The following is an 18782-nucleotide window of genomic DNA, read 5'->3' on the forward strand; positions in this document are numbered from 1 at the left end:
TGCCAGACCCCTTCCAACTGTGATTTTATATATATATATATATATATATATATATATATATATGCACAAAATGTGTTCATAACCACAAATAAAGATTTTTAAATTTATAATTTTTTTTCAGAACTAGAAGATGTAGCCGACATTGCACAGTATTAAACACAACATTAAATTTCTATTAAAAAAAAAAAAAAAAAAAATACTAGAACCGAGATCGAAACCAAACCCTAAATCAAATATGATAACCATTAGGCTAGCTTGACACGCTCTTTTAAAAAGTTTTCAAACCTACTTACTCTAAACATAAGGAATCTGTCATGTGAACCAGTTGACAAACATAAAAATGACGCCCCCCCCCACATACCAATTTTTCAATTCTGACCCCCTTAACAACCCTTATTACTGGATAAAAACCGATTAAAAAGTTTTCCACACATCTATATAACCTATATACCAAATTTCAAGTCTGTAGATCAAAAATCTTTTGAGTATGTAGGTTGAGACACGTCTTCACACACACATATTCTCACTTTTATAGATGTATAAATAATTCTGAAACACATTGCTTAAGACTCAGATTTTCAATTGATAATTCAAATATTTCAGATTTGCATGAAATCGATGCATTTTAATGGTATATTTATTTAATAATGATTACTTAATGAAATAAGAATTTTATTTAAGTCAAATTTGTCCGTGTCTGTCTTTTGGGCATAAATGACAAAAAAAAATTTGTTTGCATAAGATCAGTTTTTAATATGGGAAAAATCCAGCTCCCCAAGAGAGCAGACTTAATAGGAACAAAAATGATTATGAAGGTCTGTTGGTATTTCTTCTGAACAAGGTAGTCTCTAGCAATAGAAATTACATCAATTCCCTTAAATTTAATTTTAAGGGGAGCAAAACAGACTGAACGACCCTCCTCTCATGTACTTTAGAAATGCACCCATGCATTAAGAAACTTTGAAATTTGCAATAGATATGTTATATGGAATGTAATGAGCTATACTTGATTTACTTTTGAAGGAGAGCAAAGGGGGGCAAAACTTTTCAACAAAATAAGTCAGATGGAAAAGCTTCTGCTTGAAGATGTAAAGCTCCTGTTTTCAATCGCAAGTCTTGAGATTGACATTTTTTTTATCCCCCCCCGCAACACACGAAATAGAAATTTTACTTGGCTCACGTTTCCTTTCTTCTGTATAGGCAATCATTGTATAATTAAAGCTACTATTGATTGTTTTTCTTTTTTCATAAGCAAATCGATTTCCACAGTAAACACAATTTTTATATTACTTTAAAATTTGTATCGCTCAAGAATACACAGAAGGAATACATGTTATTTCTAAAAAAAATATATTCTTGTGCAATTTCTGCTATTCAGAACAGTAAAATCAGAAGAAAATGTTCAATTTATATAACAATCTTTCCATGACTAAAAATTATTTAATGTTTATATAACAATTACTAACAAAGATTTGAAGCGGAAACTATTACTTCTGTATCTAAAAGCCAATATTTTGTATATTTCAATGCTCAAGTCTTTTCTCATGAGACCATCATTCCAGGCATTATCTCCTCTCTTGAAGGGAAGGGGTAAGTTGTAACATATGTCAGTGAGAAATTGTCAGAATCGGCTATTCATTATTAAACTCAAGGCTTACAATATATACGTACTAGACAAACAATTTATTAGCAGTTAGTGTAAGTATCGGTAATACTGTGCAACTGCAATAAAGTGTTAAGCTGCATTAAATTAAGAGGATTGTTGCTGCCATGAAACATTCAATTTTTAACATATGTAACAGTATTATATATTGTTAATATTTACGTTTTACAATAATTGCTTTGTTCAAAGTAACAAGATGACGTCAGGAGAGGGTAGATGGTTCAATTTCTTAAATTATACTTTGAGGCACAAATCAATGATACATCATATTTGCTGATTTGGCAAAGAAACGTAAGAGAAAGTCATCGCATACCCCTATCACACAGAAAGGTTGGCAATGGCATATTTTTTTTATTATTAGCCATGCTGGCCGGTCAAATTTTAGTAGCAGCACTTCCGGGGAATACCAAGAGTAGTAACAACCATTAGCAGGTCATGATAACCCTGACAAAATGGGAGGAGTCTACAAAACTTCAATAAGAAAAAAAAAAAAGTATACAGTAATGCTATTGACAGAACTTATGCTTTTCATATTCTATGATTTTTCAAATAGAAAAGATTTATATTCATAAAAACAATTTTTTTTCATAAATTAAAAAACTGAAATGTTAATTAGTATATGATTGCTATTGATTCGATTAAATTAAACGAAAATGATTTGTCTTGCTTTGATTGAATGAAATGAAAATTTGTTATTGTATTGAGAAACTGCAAGATATTATTCCTTGGATGAACTACAATGATTAATTACCTCCAAACAATGAATTTGCTTTTTAATTAGATCGTATAAGTGAATATTTGATAAAAAAATATTATGCAATTAATGTTCGTATTTATTAAAACTGGTTTTAGGTAAATCGAAATAGAACAAAAACAAAACCTAGTTATCCTGTGTTTCACTATTTAAAATTAATACTATTACTATATATATCATGTAATTAATACTATTACTATATATATCATGTAATAAATACTATTACTATATATATATCATGTAATTAATACTATTACTATATATATCATGTAATTAATACTATTACTATATATATCATGTAATTAATAGGGGAAGTTTACTAAGTAAATGCAAACGTATGCTTCAGGCCAATAAATGTATCAATGTTTATATTATCCCAACCAAGTAATCTTAGATTCAACCAGACCGGTTTGGAATTTTTCTCCCCCCCCCCTTCCTTGTTTGTTTACACCCCCTGACAAATTTTATACATTTTTATAAAAATTATGCTACAAACACTATTTTATTTTTATAGGCAAACATTATTTTACAAGCATAATTATACGTTCTATGACCACCATCATAAAATGCTAAAATCAACAGATTCTATCTCTGCGCTAATATATATATATATATATATATATATATATATATATATATATATATATATATATATATATACACACACACACACACAGTAACCAGTTTTTATCCTCTGATGAGACGAACACTACATTCTTTGAAACTCTGCGGAATAAGGATATTTCACTACCCCCCCCTTTTTTATTGGAGGTATTCTGTTAAAAATAAATTTGTACATGTAAATTTCTGATTTACAGCTTTTATTTATACTTATGGTATATATATATATATATATATATATAGATAATACCTACAGACACTAGGGTTTCATCCTTCCAGAATAATCAGTGCTGGAAGTTATGATTGCCACTAGTTGTGGAATTCGAACCCTGCAATGAAGCTATCCATTAGCAAGGAACAAATTATACGATTACCGGCAATCATAACGACATTCAAGTGAAATTAAAGTTAGATTTTTCTATTTCTTCGACCAACATAGCTCTGTAAAAAAACAACTACATATAGAATTCTGCTTTGTATGCGTTTCAGTAGTTTATTGGTACCTGTTCTCAGAAAATACATTTTAGTTTTGTACAGATTGCTCAACTATCTTGTTTTCTTAGTAATTTCAATACAGGAGTAATTAACCCCAAATAACAAATCCTCATTCTTTGCATCGGAACATAGTAAAAGAAATATGGTAAAAGTCCAATTGCAGTCAGTTTTGCACAAAACACAGTCAACCCAGTTTGTATAATTCACTACAGCTATCAGCATTTTTGAGTATCCATAGTCAAACGTCCCCTAAATTTCTTTGTTTTTAATTTTTCTTATTAACTATACTTTCCATTTTCTGTTCTTTCACAAGGAGAGGTTGTATTCGTTTGGTTTACTTAAAAAAGAGAAGATGCATATCCATTATAGAATAAGTTACTTGCATTCTACGTGAGAGTTTTTCTTGCACCATTTCAAGCTAATGAATAACAGTTCTTAACAGTTGATGACTATGGCAATTAGTGTAGGTGTGGCATGGGAATGTTTTTAGTTATTTTTTTTTTTTAATTTCATATCCAAAGTGTTTTGCACAGATTATTTGCTTACTCTTCTAAATACAGATTTTCTTTAAAAAAATAATACCTATAAAATATAGTCTATTCATAAATAATTGTATTTCTATAAAATAGTACCCTTCTTCCAGTGTTTGTGTACTATTTGCAATGGCCGCATTTAAAACCACAAAAGCAAAACATATTGCTCATTACTTATAAAATAAGAGCGTTTACATGTTCATTTTTTATTATTGCATTTTCACGCCAAACAATGCATAGTGCCACCTTGATGTGGGGGGGGGGAGGGTTACTATCTAGGGCATAAATTGCAGGGACCCTATGCAGGGAGTGTAGCAGCAAGATGTCTTTACACTTGAACTTCTGTATGTCATTACAGTCAGGAAAGTAGGAACCCAGATGGGAATTCCAAAGTTTAGCAGTTCTGGGGAAAAAACTATTAGAGAAGAAGGTTTTCTTACATCTGGGGATCTCTACTGTGTAGGGGTTGCTGCTTGTCAGGTTTGTCAGGTGGCAGGTATTTACATTGGGGGGGGGGTGCACAAGGGCTTGTAGTTCGGAGAACCTATCATTAAAATACTTGTACAACAGGCAGAGGGATGCAACATTTCATTGATGGGACAGTGGTTGAAGCTTAGCTGAGCAGAACCTATTAGGTTGGCGACTCACTGTTGAACACTGTCTAAGAGTGAAAGACTAGTAGTAGATGTACCAGCTCAAATATGGCAACAATACTCCATACATGGGTGACTGGTGGCTTTGTAGAGGTATAGGATACTCAGGTGTATGTAACTTTCTAGCATGGTAGAGAGAAGCCATCTTTTTTGAAGCAGCCTTGGCAATGCCCTCTATGTATCTGTTCCAATTCATGTTCCGTGAACGTTAAGCCGAGGAGTTTAAATGTTCATTTGTAAATTAGCAAACAATGAGATGAATAGTGTGGAATGATAAAATTGTCGCCCTAGAAAAGACGATAGGATTCCATTTCTGTTTAATAAAAACCGGTTTTCTTTTTGTGTTGCAGACCATCTACTAGTTGGCCAGTTGTGTGCAAATCCCAAAAGCATCTTGAAAGGGGCACAATGTTCAACGAGCGAGATTGGAGATGCGCCGCTGTATAACTTTATTGATCCAAACCATTGCCAGCACCCCTTAAATGCATTACTGAATTGCCACGAATAACAGGTACATGCCCAGGGTGATGAAAACAAAGTTTCCAGCCACGGTTATGGTCTTTAGTGTGGTTTCAAGTGAAGACCACATCATGCCACCTCACATCTTCGAAGTCGGCTTGAAAGTAAACACCAAAGTGTACCTGGATATACTGAAGAGTGCGGTGATCTCCCGGTGCAATCAGGTGGCCGTTGGCAAATCCTGGATGTGGCAGCAGGACTCAGCGCCAGCCCACAAGTCTGAAGAGGTTTGGCTTCAGAAGGAGTGCTACGACTTTGTACTCTTCTCTCAATGCCCCTCCTCTTCCCTGGACCTGGATCTTCGTTTAGTCATACACCGAGAACATCACTAACATGACTTCTCACAACACCAAAGCCAGCCTGATCACCGCTATCATCTGAGTGTTTTCCACAAGCTCCTGTCGGCACTTGTGGAAAAGGCATGCTCCCAGTTCCAGACCAGTATCGAGGTTGTGATTGAAGCTGAAGGTGGCTACATTGAATAGGTGTCAGCTCTACTACATAATCAAGGGACCTGCACTGATTTTTTTCCAATAAAAGTTTTAGAATAAAACTGTAGTTTTCTTTGGGGCAACACTTATTGTTCCACCTTGTATTTATACAAATAAAAGCATTGTTGATTCTCTTCTGCAGCACGTGACGCAACGAGAAATGAGGGCTTATTAATTTTAACAACTAAAACCAAACTCCTTTTAGCACCAATGCTCGGATCCCTTTTTCTTTTTTTGCTCCAGTCAAAATAAATGGTTATTTCTTTAAGACATGTTTCAACAAGCTCCTAGGACTGACTTTCACTCCAAATCTAAAATGAGATCCGATCTGTTGCTCAGGTTGTTTGGGAGGAAGGGGGGGAGCGGTTGTGTTATTCTAGCACTCCAGAAAGTAGTTGACATTTTAATGTAGATTTAAAATTACACATATTAAAAAAAAATACATCAATCAAGTAGTTTTGTTTTTTAACTAAAAAAATCCAATTTTATAATGAAGCGAGACGTAGGATTTTTATCAGCCATGTTGAATAAATAAGACAACTAAATTTGAACTATCGAGATAAAAACAGCATTATAATGATACGTTTCATATCAAAATTGCTAAATTGTAAATTGTTATTTTTCTTAGTTAAAACAAAAACTACTTGATCAATTTATGTGATTTTTGGAACATGACATCTCTATGCCATGCAAGTACGTATATCATAAATTTTTCTCTAGTTTTAATTTTTTTTTTTTTTATTTATTTTTAAATAAGTGTAATTCTAAATAAGCACTGACTCTTTACAAGATTCAAATTTGAAGATGAAGTACTGCTGCCACATCTGGGCAGTTTCCACTCAGACTCCCCCCCCCTCTTTTTGCCTCGACAGATTATGAACTGTAATCTTATATAAAGTGATCTCTTCTATTTTCTATTGTTCCCTTTCGGGATGAGAGGCATTGCTAGGAGGATATCCTATCATTATTTTTGTGGAAGGTGCTCAACTGAACTTTAATGTTTAGTCATTCACAGCAAGAACTCGTCCCATTACCACAAAAACAAAAAGGAAAACGCTCTGTTCTTCCTGTGTGTCTATAGTTAGAGTTTCCACCAATAAGTTTCTTTCAAAGGACTTCCAATCTGCGTAACACGTTATCATGGGATTGCTTCCTTGCATACAACATCTTTAAATCCGATGTCAAACATTTGTCAAAAACCGTTGTTATATCAAAATTTATTCAGTCTATAAGTCACTTTCAATCATTTCCAAGTAGTCTTTATTAAACTGACAAATCTCATTAACACTTATTCTCAAGTGGTTTTTGTCCTTGATAAGTTGTGATTTATAAAAAAAGTCATTAGGTGGAAGCAGGAGTTTCATGAGTTTCCTCGTTTTCCTCCTGGCATTGCCCGTGCACAGATCTTGCTAGTTTTATATTTACTTTTTCTCTATTTCGATTTTAAATTAATAATCGTTTCTTTTGTTCTTTAAATTTATGCAAAGTTTCTGGGAAACGCCTGGTAGTACTAACTAATTAATTGTATTTCTTTGTGTGTATGTGTATACCTATTAGTATGTTACATTAGTGTTTGCAAGATTTTTTGTTCATGCATGTACCGTTGCACCATGCATGGGTGTATTTGCATAAGCGGATGTCTACTTCGGATAAGTATACCATCTTCAGTTCGTAAAAGTATATACAGGATGAGCCAAAAGTAGATGGGCAGTGCAAAAACGTTTATTTAGAGATCACATATATGTACAATTATATGTAATAAGATAATTATATTAATGAAAATTAAATGTTTGTTTGGGGGTGAAGCGTCAATAAAAAAAAGCACAAAACACACACAAGTGCTAAAATTATTTTCTTTATTAATTTACAGTTTTCAAGTCTACCTTCTTTGTTTGGTCAAACATTTTCTACTTTTGGCTCACTCTGTATAGCTCTACTATTATATAAAACTCATTGTGTGTGTGTGTGTGAGTTCCTTCCTCATAGGTTCCAAAACAGCTGAGAATCTTTTGTAAATCTCACACAAGAGTAAGTTTATATTTGGCAATGTTCTTGGAAAAGTTTGTATGAAAATTCATGCAATAAGTATAAAAAACCCAAAAGAAACCCAATCTTAAAAATAGTCTTAGATAAAAAAAAAGAATGTTTACAGGGGGAATATTTTATGTTACACCCACCAAGGGAAATAATAAAATCTCGGCAAATCATTTCTTAAAAAAAAACAAAAACAGAAAAAAACACAGATTTGTCATCTGAAGATATAACTCACTGGTAGAGCATTTGACTGCAGATCAAATGATCCCCTATTCAAGCCAGGTGAACCTCACTCACCATCTTATTTTAAGACAATCCGACTAAGACATTGGGAAACTCATTAAAAAAAAAAAAAAAAAAAAAAAAAAAAATGCAAAATTAAAAGCTTTATGAAAAATTTTGTCTTTTAAATGTTGTAATTTTTAGTTTTGCATACTTGTGTTCTTTCCAAAACATTCTCTGGATTGTGATTTCACTCCCTTATTTCATTTCACGAGCTCATGGACCTCCAAATGTCAAACCCCAAACTCTGCAAGTATTGAAGGAAAACATCAGGAACAAAATAAGGGAGTTAAATCCCAATGCAGAGATTCTGCAATCTGTCATGAATAATATTTTGGAAAGAGCACAAAGATGCTAAGCTGAAAATGGGCAACATTTAAAAGACGTTATTTTTCATCATTAAAGATTGTTTGAATTTTGCAGGTTTTCTTTAAAAAGTTTCACAATGACTTGTGTTAAAATTAAAGAAAGATATTCTTAAAAAATAAAGAATCTATTTCAGTTCAAAACCATTCAGTGACTCTCCCGTCGATTTCGACGTATGAGCTTACACCACAACTACTAAGTTGCTTAGAAATCCACACAGATGATTTGTTTATAGTGGTGAAGGCTTTGTGTAGAACCAACCACACTTTTTGGTATTACTGCTGACCTTTATCGGTGCAGATGACCGTCACAGGACAGAGTATACAATAGATCGCAGGTTTTTACAGAGTTTCCTTCTCCAAGATGCATGTCTTAATGGAGACGGAGGGTGCATCTCTCCCAGTGAATTAATGCGCCCCCAGATACCAATCTGGAAATTTCTATGACTCTGCGCGGTACATACAGCATCTAGCCTTCCCAAATGGTCACCCATATAGTAATGGCCAGCCTCAACATTACTTAACTTTGGTGATCTGGCGAGAACTAGGGTGTCAACGTGATCGTGCCGTATATATATATGTCGCATTGGATAATAGCTGTCCATCATCAAAACCTTACTGTTGGATGTCAGGTGACTCACACTCTTTACTGCTGTGTGGCAGAACATGCACATCTGTGTGTATGTGTGTGTTTAATAATGTTTGTAAATGTGGGTGCATGCAGAAAACCGGTTGTAGCTATATTTACATTGATGTATGCATAGTTGCATTTTGGATAAATATTTTGCCTACGTATATAAATGTATGTGCATATAGTTGCTTTATAGCAATATATGCGCGTAAGTGTACGATTTTACATATGTGAATATGCGGATGTAAGAATACATACGTATATGGATGAGAGTTAAAAACGTACTCATTTCTAAATACGTTTGGTAAAAGTATTTTGTTAGAGAGAGAGAGAGAGAGAGAGAGAGAGAGAGAGAGAGAGAGATACACACACCTTTTTCCAACAATTATTTTTTTGCTTTTGCTGGGGATTGGGCCTCTTACTAGATGCCAGATATTTCCTGCTATTTCAACCCAGAGATCTTTTTTAGATTCTAACCATACTTTTAAGCACATGTTTTAATCTCTTGTACTTGATTCACCGGGTATATTCGCCAGGTAATTTTTAAAATTATCTTTATGAACCTGGTAGCTCCTATGATTATGAGAATGGAAATCTTCCTAAAATTCCAGTTTCATTTCTTGTCGTACATAATACCTTGGTATTTAGTTATAGTCTCTCTCTCAGCTGTTTAAACCAGCATAATTATGAGTACTGACTTCAACTAGGGTTGTTTCTTTTAGTTGTCCCATTGTTTGTGTGTGTGTGTGTGTGTGTGTGTGTGTGCGTGTGTGCGTGCGCGCGCGTGCTTTGGCAGCAGGTTTTCATTACAGCAAATGCTACTAAATAACAGTAGTTATTTTCAAATTCCTGTGCAATCAATTTAGCATTGCGATCGGATTGGTATGTAAAAGTTCTGTATTTTTACAAATCATCTTTAAACTATTTGGTTGGTGCAAAAATAATGTCGTTTTTGTATATATAGTTAAACGACAAAAAAACGACATTACTTTTGCACCAACCTAATATCATCATGTATGCTTATACACATCAAAACTGAAGAACATATTCTGTTTGAAAATGGAATAATTTAGAAAAATATATTTGCACACATAAAATCCGAACTGACATTTGAGAAGCAGACAGACATTCTTTATCTTACTCTTATCTGTAACTTTGGGTCCAAAGTTAATTTTGGTTCCAAATAGTTTGAAAGAAAAAAAATGATTTCTAAAAAAAAAAAAATCAAAGCAAAAGGAATTTCTATTACTCCATTTATCTGTTACATCTGTACATCCGAGTATTTTCTTTGACAATTTTTTTCCATATAGCCCCTCACCCTTGCCAAACTTTCATGAAAAAACACTAGTCTGTTTGAAACCACTATCAATAATTTCCCCCACTCTTTATCTGTGCCTAAACTTGAACGTGTATTCCATGAACAAAGTTTCTTTCTTAGAACTGCACGCCTGTGGAACTCTTCCGTTTGCCTGCTTTCCAGCTGACTAAAATATGATCGTTTTCAAGTCGAACGTAAACAAATTCTTGACGAGATGTAATCCACTTTACAAAATTTCCACTTCTAACGATTACTACAATATTTTCCCCATTGACTACCGTACACTCATTAATCCTTATCCTTGAGTAACCTCCAGGCCTTGATAAGTGGTGACTTCTTCGTAAAAAAAAAAAAAAAAATTGGCTTGAAAAAAACTCGGCTTTGTAAGATTTTTTTTTTTTTTTTTAAATTAATTTTCACCCCAAACAAGGCACAGTGGCACTTTGAAGTAAGGGGCTACTATCGGGGATATAAGTTGCAGGGATATTATAAAGGGAGATGAGTAGCAAGATGTTTGTTCACATTACACTTGAACTTCTGCATGTCAGTACAGTTGGGAAAGCAGAATCCCGGAAGGGAGTTCCAAAGTCATACAGTTCTAGGGAAGAAACTATTGGAGTAAAAGGCTTTCTTACACCTTGGGATCTCTACTGTAAAGGGGTGAGACTTAGTTGCTTGTCACGTCGAGGAGGTACAAGTGCTTGTAGTTAGTCAGAGCATTCACCATTGAACATTGTAGAACAGGCAGAGGGATGCAACATTTCGTCGATGGGACAGGGGCTCGAGCTTAGATGACAGTTCAGGACCTATCAGGTTGCACCAACCGAAATGTGACAACAGTACTCCATACATGGGCGATGGTGGCCTTATAGAGGTACAGGATACCTTCAGGCGCAAGTAGTTTTCTAGCACGATAGAGAGAGCCCACCTTCTTTACAGCAGCTTTGGCAATATTCTCAATTCCAGTTCATGTTCCCTGTAAACATTAGGCCAAGGAGTTTAAAGGAAATACTTTTGAGGTAATGTGTTCTTGGCCATTGCTATTGGGGGTAGAAAAGGTTTCTTGTAGTTATTAAAGGAAACAAGCTTAGTCTTGGCAGCATTGAAAGTGACCATCCATTTTTGTCCCCATTCCACTACAGATTGGAGGTCATCCTCTAATGTTTCTGCCATTTCCTTAGAATCCCCTCGTGCCTATTATAGAGAGTGTTGTAATCAGCAAATATACCCATCTCCGAAACAATTTTATTAGGGAGGTCATTTATGAATATCAAGAATAATAAAGGTCCAAGGATAGACCCTTGAGGTACTCCCGCATTTATATCATATTGTTTAGATGTACGACCGTCGAGGACAACTTGGATTTTTCCCTTATCTAAGAAGGATTTAATTACACTGTATTCTTCCAGTGATACCATATGATCTAATTTTCCTTAGAAGGCCATCGTGCCATACCCTGTCAAAAGCCTTAGATATATCGAAGACTACCGCTCTACCCTCCCCTGTTTTGTCCAGTGAACGGTATATACGTTGTTAAAATGTATTTGCATATGCAGTCAAAATTTTTGTATCAATAAATGTATAAAAAGTAGATTGGAAAACTAACAGAGTTACTTTGTCAGATTTTCAAAGTCAGACCTAAACAGTATTTAAATGCTTCTGCCAATTTCAATTTGTCATCGTGATGCCAAGTTATTAGCAATATGACAACATATTTAGCTACAATCTACTTTGAAAATTACTTAGTCTTAGACAAATATTAAAAAAATTACATTAATAACAAATTAGGCACAAGGCCATTCAAAAATGAGTGAAAATGGGTGTCGTTTGTCATCCTTTATCACCATAACCAGAAAATGTCTATTCTACTATTAACTAGAATCATTAATCACCATAATATACAGCATAATCACGTTGACATACCGGTTCCCGCTAGATCACCGAAGTTAAGCAACGTTGAACCTGGTCAGTACTAAAATGGGTGACCATTTGAGACTTCCAGGTGCTGTATGTGCTCTCTGCTTATCTCGGCATTGTTTCCAGTCGTCCTGGTCTTCTTGCCACTGGACTCAAACTGCCGATTCAGGAGAGATGTGGTTGGAGATTGCGCAACTCTTGCCTCACAATTACACGCACAGCTGCTCCTACAGGAGGTATCCTTTGTCTTTCAAGACTGAACGGAAGCATAGGATAATCACCACATTGCCACATTTATTCAGGGGTCGTCTTAAAAATTTTCCAAATGATGAAAAATATTTTTATTGAAAATCAATGTCTATATAATGGTACCACACTTTGATCATTGACCAAAGTCCGGTAACCCACAATATTCTATACAGAAATCAAAATTAAGTTAGCTAAATTTCTGCAAAGAATGTCAAAAATCCTTATAAGGAAATTAAAATCTGGAAAACAAGAGAAAGGCTGGATTGAGAAGAAGCCAGGGTGAATAGCAGAGATAAAGAAAGTCAGAAAAAAAACAAAAAACAAAAAAACTAACTCTCTCTCTCTTTCACTACCCTGAGGAAACGGCGAAGGGCGAAAAGGCGACACAGCAGTGAAACTGCTAAGTAGTAGAAGATATTTATTACGAGATGAAGGAAAACTTGCCGCTAAGGTCATGCGGGGAGGTCAGTTTTCTGTAGTTAACATCAAAAAATAAAAAAAATCACATGTTCCAAATAAGGAAAGATTTTTTCCCCAATCTAAAACGAATAGACGTTATTATTTTTGATGTTAACATGCACATCATAAAAATCGAAAGAAATACAGAAATATTTGTAGTGAGGGGTGAGAATTATTTATCTCGATTACACGGGGAGATGATGTGACACAAGGTTGGAAAAATTGGAATCCTGTCAACATTCCCTGGTAGGAATCCCTCAAGCAATTAGCAAAAGTAATTACTTCTCAAAAGGTGAGAAGGTAAAGCCTGGAAGCATGGACCTCCTAGAACAGCACAGAATCAAAACCATAGCTCAACCAAAAGGGAAAAAGTCATCAACTTACCGAGGGGAAACTACTTATCTTTCTTCGAAATTAATTGTTTGCAGTTTTTTTTTTTTTTTTTTTTTTTTAATTTCTCTGTAACTACTTATATATCTCTTTAGTTATTCCCCTCTCTATATAACTAACTTTTCTTCGCTTAGTCAAGTTTAATTTAATCTGTCACAAATCCCTATTTCCTTGCCTCCCCACAAGGGCAAGGTTAGACATAACATCAATTTTTTTTTATTGTAGGAAAAATAAAAAATAACAAAAGGTGTAGAGGGAGTTAATTTAAATAGAAGAAATACAAAATTTCACCATCCAAGAAGGAATTCTCTTACTATTAAAAACACAACAGATACTACACTTTAAATTATTTATCCGCAAAGTATGCGAACGCATGTTTATCCATTCATCCAAGCGCGATTTCTATCATTCCTTCATTTCCCATTACTTTCACTTAATCACCACAATACCACATTTACTCTATCAACTATCATACTCGAAATATCCTCAACAATTTTAATTAAAATTAAAAAAAAAAAAATATAGACATACAGATACAACACTTCGATCTCAGTTCGAAGGCAAAACAGTCTTTAATAACTTAAACTTAGTAATAAAATAAAAACGAAAAACTATACAATCTAGTTTAGTGCTAGTCAGTTGCGACAATAAGCCATAACAGGTTTATCAAATTTGGTTTCGATTGACACATGTCCTGAAGAGAAGGTTATGCGCACTAGTGTTCGAATATTCATTCACCAGGAACCAATTTAATGCAGGGGCAGGGGTAGGCTAAAAAAGATTTTCATCGTTAATGGTTACGGTTCCACGAACCCTTTCTGAAATTAGCGATCATTTTTCAAAAAACCGATCGCCATAAATGAAAAATACTAATGTTTGGTTCCGTTATTTTACTGAACCAAACAAATGCGGATACGATAAATATTACAACCTATATATAAAAGTAACCTTTTGTGCGTGCGTGTCTGTAGAACAGTCTCTACCAAGCTACTGTTAAATTTATAGGCTTGAAACTTGAGACATGGAATATTCGGACCCGTGGCACAAATTCGATTTTATTTTTAGCCGTGTAAAAAAAAAAAAAAAAAAAAAAAAAAAAAAATGCTAAGAAGTCAAAATTGAAAAACAAAAATGGAACTTGGCAGGCGTAAGTCGACTTAATGTGAACCCTCTACGCATGTGCAAATATACATTTATAGGTTTTAAGTGCATTAATTTTTTTAAATTTTGATTTGCATGTATCCTTGTTGCTAGAGGTACATATTTTGGTTTCAATTCTAGCTGATGGCATCCAGGTCATATTTGCTTCTTCGTTAGATAAACAATAAACATGCATAGGTAATAAATACGAAAGCTGCATACATTAAAATATCATTTAAGCGTATTTTATGGAAGTTTTTAATACTTTTTTTTACTTCAAATAAATACAGAGAAGGTTTGCTAATGACATTTTCCCTTGTTTTTATTATTATTATTATTATTATATAGAACCAGTTGCGAGAGAGAGAGAGAGAGAGAGGAAGCGAGAGAGAAAAAGGAAGAAAGAGAGAGAGGGAAAGAGAGAGAAAGAGGGAGAAAGAGAAAGAGGGATCTGATAGAAGAAAAAGATGTTTAACCAGTTTTTAAAAGTTTTCATTCTTAAAAAATGGTTTATCTAACACCCCCCCCCCAAAAAAAAACAACGAAAACAATTCTACAATTTATTTAAATCGATTATTTTGAATTTGATTTGATTTTTAAAAACGAAATCAAATGTTTCTATTTTTATTTGGTTTTAAAATGTGGGTTAAATCCTACTTCAGTCACCTAAATTATCGAGAGCAAAATGGTTGTCAGCATTAATTTTTAGCTCATTCTTACTTGAACCATGTTTTAGTGAAAAAGAAAAATACATTAAAAAACTTGTGACGAGTTTCATCGTAGGAAGATTCGCAAGTAAAAAATAAAATAATTGCCATCTTTATAAACAAGTCAAAACGAAACTAAAGACAAACGTAAGTTCATTATTTTTTTAGTTAAAGGACGTTAAAAAACTTTTCTTAAAAAATTAAAGTTTAAACCCAAAGAGTCGGAATTGAACTCGTACAACTGCTAGGAGTACAAGTTAGAATTTTGGGCACTTGTGCACTGTGCAGTTTAACATACCCGTGAAAATTTAGAAAGCTATCTTTAACGCGGGGAGGAGGGGGAGACTTTGTTCACTCTTCCGTCGATGTGGACAGAACTCTTATGATTAAAACAAAAATCTTACAATGCAAAAATGAAGACAGTTTGAATTTTGTATGCAAGGATGAAAAGAAATTGGAATCTGAGGAAGATCTCCATCATCTCAGTAATTATAAGAGCAACTGGACTCAAGAAAAATAGTCTTAAAAACTACTTGGCAAATATACCTGGTGAACCAAGTGAAACAGATTCAAAAAATTGCACTAGGGACGGTCAGAATTTTAAGGTGTCTCGGTTGAAATATCAGAATTAGCGGATGAATGTTTGGTATCCGGTAGAGAATGCTCCATCCCCAACCTCGGCTTGATCAAATTGGAAAAAAAATATATCGGCAAACCTTAAAATAAAAATAACGAGTCGAACTTTATATCATCCCCCACCCTCTAAATAAATTTAAAAAAAAAAAGTGCTTAAAAAAAAAAAAAAAAAAAATAGTAATATCCAAAAGATTACGAAAATTCATCAAATAGAACAACTTGTGTTTGTAGTAAAAAAAAAAAAAAAAGTCTATCGCTATCGGATAAAACAAAACGAAAACGTCGTCAGTAGAGTGACGAAAACAAAGATACGTATGTCCCATGTATTCGCAATCTTCAAAGTGTTCACATGTAAAAAAAAAGGTAAAACTATACAAACACCGTGACAGCGAATTAACCCTACCCCTAACCCTAACCCCTAACCCTAACCCTAACCCTAACCCTAACCCTAACCCTAACCCTAACGCTGTCACGGTGTTTGTATAATAATACCAAAAAAAAAAAAAAAAAAAAAAAAAAAGTAGCTCCGTACGGGAAAAGAAGCAATGAAGGTAAAATTAAAAATATGTGATATTAGGTTTGGGAAAACGTGAATTTAATTTGATGTTTTGAAGAAATGCATTTAAACTAATTTATTGAAATAATCATTTTTATCTTTTAAAACTTATCAAGAACACAAAACTGATGACGAATGTGACTTTCAAAATTACTAAATTATTATGAAAATGAACCAGTTGTCATTGTCGATTAAAATGGCCAGTGTTCAAATTATGTACGAATTTGATAAAATTAAGACAAAAAAGACATTTTAACTTTTACATTTGTCCGATTAATAAACTGAAGTATAGTATTTTCAAGGATGAATTGAATAGCTTACAACTTCTACAAGGTCGACACAAAAAGATTAGACGTTTCTTCGATGTTCACAGTTAATTCAGTACCACACACACACACACACAATTTTTACATTAAAAAAAAAAAAAAAAAAAAAAAAAGTCTATCATGAAATTTAAAAGATAATGAGAAAACAAGCAAAATCCCAACTGCTAAAAGGTTGACATTCGGAATTATTCGGGGTTTCCAGATTTACGATATGGAAAAGTTAGAATTAAAAAAGTACTTTAAGCAACAGTAGAGTTTTTTTTTTTTTTTTTTTGTTGATAACATCAAAAGTGCTACCTGCCCTCTCAGATAGCTAAGAACACATCTTAAAATATCAACTTTGCGAAAAGCAAGAAAAATAAGATCTTTTAAGGATTTTTTTTTTCGCATAATTTTAGAAAAGTAAATTTGTGATTCTTGCCCCCCAAAAATAAATCTAATTACATAAAATAAAAGTAAATTTTTACTTGGTTTCCAACTTAATATTTTCCTTTAAAATGACGACCTCAAAAAGGTTTTCGGACACGCTTAAAACACATATCAAGTTTAAATTTTCCGCAAATAAGTAGCTTTCCGAATATTAGGCAATGTTATTGCTGGTAACCATCTTGATACGCGCATTCGCGCATAGTTTATCGGAGGTTGCGTTTACACGCACGAGCGCGCGTACAAAGATAGCCACCAGCAATAACATAAGAAATGACATTGTTTAATATCCGGGAAACTACTTATTTGCGAAAATTTAAATGCGATATTCGTTTTCAGCATACCTGAAAACCTGCACAGTCGCCATGTTATAGGAAAATGTTAAGGTGGAAACCATTTAAAAATTTACAAGAAAAATAAATAAAATAAAAGTTTATGAACTCATTTTTTTTATCGATTGAAATCAATAATTTAGAATCTTAAATCCACTTTTAATGTTTCTATCCATCCTCATGCTTGATATACAAATATGTTACATTGAAACCAAAACACTATTTTTCCCAGTACGTTTTCCTTAAGATACCGATAAAATTAATTTCACCAGAATCATCATTTTAGAGAGAAACGAATTTAACACGCAGAAGAAAATAAATAAAAAGTTGAAAACTTAATATTTACTTTTTTTCTTATCTTTTGGGGAGGGCGAAGGAGGCACATTTAGTCGATTTATACATGCTTACATTATATTACGTATTTATTGTTGCTTCAGTTTTGTATTAGTGTGTGTGTGTATATATATATATATATACATATATATACACGCACACACACACGCACTCATTCGCACACACATAAGAGAAAGTTTGTTCGAATCAACAGCACAGGTAACTTTTATTTTTGAAATTACATATGATCAAGGAACTAAACAAAGAAAGAAAACACGTTCACTTATTTAAACCAAAAACGATAGAAAGCTAAAAAGTTTATAATGGACATTTTAACACAAGTTACGAAAAAAAAAAAAATTATAAAAAAAAAAAAGCCGAAAGGTAAAAACGCAGAAACGTCAGAAAAACGTAAACGGGCTTATAAGAGATTTTTAAAAAGTTAAGAAAAAAATTAAAAAAGAAATCAGACTAAGTTTGTTTGTTTTGTTTTTTTTTTTGTCTAGCTCAAAAAGGGAAGTTTAAGAGAGTGTTTTTCTTTTCGCTTTGTTAGGGAGAGACTTACCCTTGTTAAGGCCGGATAGTATCCTAGGAGGTCGGTAAGCTGCAAAACTCTCAAGGCGCCTTTCTTTCCCCACGCAGTCAATAAGGTAGCCAAGTAAGTGTCACGTGATCAGAATAATACGTTCTGATTGGCTGTTGCAATGGGGAAACCCACGTCTCTGGAATGCATAAAAAAAAGCAGACGGCTTGGGAATAACGCTATGGATGATCAAAACTGCTACAATTATCTTTTTTTCTTTCTTTCTTTTTTTTTTTGAGGTGGGACGGGATTAGTATATTAAGATCTTCTTTTTGTCCTCCTCCTCTTCTTCTTCTTTTAGCCTCCTCTTCTAAGAACACCATCATAACCGCATATATTCTGAAACTATATCAAACCTAGAGTACCGAG

General features: G+C 33.6%; 1 protein-coding gene, 1 long non-coding RNA gene and 1 pseudogene across 45 annotated transcripts in view; 2 read left to right on the forward strand and 1 right to left on the reverse strand.

Moving 5' to 3' along the window:
• Positions 1 to 5295, forward strand: part of LOC145292853 (uncharacterized) — a 62409-nt gene extending 57114 nt beyond the window's left edge. Inside the window, exon 2 of the long non-coding RNA XR_013869609.1 lies at positions 5070 to 5295. This is a non-coding gene — a long non-coding RNA (uncharacterized LOC145292853). The remainder of the gene's footprint in view (positions 1 to 5069) is intronic.
• LOC145292850 (uncharacterized) overlaps positions 1 to 18533 on the reverse strand; it is a 200518-nt gene extending 181985 nt beyond the window's left edge. For 37 of the 44 annotated variants that reach the window (XM_080138946.1, XM_080138952.1, XM_080138945.1 and 34 more), the window contains exon 1: positions 18396 to 18533. The gene's annotated coding sequence lies outside the window, so the exon portion shown is untranslated. The remainder of the gene's footprint in view (positions 1 to 18395) is intronic. The other 7 variants (XM_080138940.1, XM_080138929.1, XM_080138916.1 and 4 more) reach the window with 4 other exon arrangements.
• LOC145293551 (5S ribosomal RNA) lies at positions 12256 to 12373 on the forward strand (annotated as a pseudogene).
• Positions 18534 to 18782: the final 249 nt, after the last annotated feature.

Source organism: Euprymna scolopes, chromosome 14 (assembly GCF_053919585.1).
Source record: "Euprymna scolopes isolate OS-2025 chromosome 14, ASM5391958v1, whole genome shotgun sequence".
NCBI lineage: Eukaryota > Metazoa > Mollusca > Cephalopoda > Sepiida > Sepiolidae > Euprymna > Euprymna scolopes.